This window comes from Agrilus planipennis, unplaced genomic scaffold, assembly GCF_000699045.2.
Source record: "Agrilus planipennis isolate EAB-ADULT unplaced genomic scaffold, Apla_2.0 scaffold173, whole genome shotgun sequence".
NCBI lineage: Eukaryota > Metazoa > Arthropoda > Insecta > Coleoptera > Buprestidae > Agrilus > Agrilus planipennis.
In genome coordinates this window covers 43535-45691 of record NW_020438948.1, presented here as the reverse complement: position 1 = coordinate 45691, position 2157 = coordinate 43535, and the positions used below count along the sequence as shown (strand labels likewise).

Here is a 2157-nt window from a genome sequence, read left to right as displayed (position 1 = left end):
AATAATATTAATATGGATAATATATTATTGACTAATTAAAAATATAGATTTAAAAAATAAGTTGTAGGAATGACTAGGGTGCAAAAATTTGTAAATCATGAGCTCGCTGGACACATCATAATCGCCGTATTATCAATTAATAAGTAATTAACCACGTAAAAAAAGCAGTCCTAAATGGGTAATTAATTTTATTTTGAATTTTTGATATGTCTATGTAATAAAACTTTAAAGATTTTCTGGTCAATGTTAGTAATATCTATTCAATACTTGATATTATTTACTAGTCCACAAGAAAAAAGCGGCAATACAAAAATGCAACACAAGCAGATGAACATCTAGTTAATGTCTGCGACTGTCAATTCGATAAATGATTCAAGAAAAAATCAGATGTGGTAGTTACGAAAACCATACAGATTTGCCTAGTCTAATAGTTCCATGGTAAACAGTTTTTAATGGTAATTTATTTTTGTCTGACATTTATTCGAAATGCGGTCGCTGTTGTTCCAAAAAACTTGCTAAATCCTATAATTCTTCTCTGACAGTCGATCCCATGTTAATAATAGACGCATTTTTGTCATTGTCCGAACCAGACAATAATCAATATCAATACTTGGGCACAATTTATTGTCGAATAAATATATATACAATTAAGATGTATAACAAAAACGTACGCGAAACTTGCTTTCTTTTTCTACCATACGTATGTAGGTATGTACCTACCACGCGAAATCGTCATTTTCAAATAATAATTAAGGAGAAATTAATAAGGCGACGCGAAGCGGAATCAAGCAAGGAACCGCCGAACCGAAAACGAAGAAGAATAATAAGATGATGAAGAAAGGCGAAAGAAGAGAAAGAACGAACATACGCCAAGGCAGCAAGTAAGGAAGCAGCGGGTACCTCTACGCTACAGCACTGCGTTCTCGCCTGTCTTTCCCCGATCCTCCATAGCATGCACCTGTACGCGCGTTACAGAAGAGAAAAAGAGAGATAGAGGGAGAGAGAGAGAAAACAACGAATGAACGAAAAGTACGACGGCATCGGCAAAGACACGTCGCCGCTACGACAGCACAGCAGCAGCGTCAGCATAGAAAACGGCGCCGCATCACAGCAGCACCGGTTTCAAGCAGACAATCCATTGCCTTTGCGAGCAAATGCTGCTCCAGTGCTCGACTGGGTCGAACGTGCTACGTTACTTCGACCATCCCCTTTAGTGTCTATACTCACGTCGTTGCGTCGAGACTCCGGCAATCCAATTAAAACTTTTCTACTTGAAAAAAGTATTTTTAAAATTAGATTAATTTGACAGTATATGCTGAAATTTTTGAAATTCAGAACCTTTCGCTTGCAAATAAAAATATTCTCTGGTTTTCCAACGGTTAGCAAATTCCCTGAGAATTTCAAGTTTTCCAAGTTGATCTACAAAACCTTAAACTAGCATGCTAAAATGAACTAATTTAGCGTACACCCTGTATATTATATCACCTGTAGATGCACGTAGTGGGTATTTGCATGCGCAATGAAACAACTTAATCCGACATCCAGTGCAATACAGCTGTTGTAATTAATTAAAATTTGCCGACATCTTAATCGATTACGTTAACGAGAAAGTAGTGCCAATGCAAGCGGCGGGGGTCGACGTAAATGGGACAGCGGACGTGCCATTGCACGCGGTCTTAGTTATCTTTCAATTGTTTTACACGTCGTAACTTAAGCCCCGTGCGGAACATCGACATGCAACGTTGCCACAAATGAAAAATTTTATAAACACAAAGTACCTATACGTATAAAAAAAGAGTACACATCAAAATTGGTACAGAACAAATTAATGAATATAATCTTCAAAAGACAACGTTATCAAAAAAAGGAATCATTTACCTCCTCTTCTGCTAGCAATTAGTTCGGTAAATGTCTAGATGACAGGGGGTGGGTGGGATCGAAAGAGGAGGTTTTCCCCACCACTGTACCATAAAAAGTTCGCGGCGGTCTCACACCCATAAAAAGTTATGGGGGTTAGATGGGGGTGGGGGTAGGGGGAGATCGAAAAAGGGTGGTCACCTGAGTAAAACTTCATAAAAAATTTGCGGCGGTCTCACCTCATAAAAAGTTATGGGGGTTGAAAGTTTATTTTGACAATTTTCATACACTATAATTCAA

General features: G+C 38.0%; 1 protein-coding gene across 1 annotated transcript in view; it reads right to left on the bottom strand.

Annotated features, from left to right (window-relative positions):
* Positions 1-2157, bottom strand: part of LOC108742655 (LIM domain-binding protein 2) — a 61281-nt gene that overhangs the window by 39715 nt on the left and 19409 nt on the right. The gene's annotated exons all lie outside the window — the stretch shown is intronic.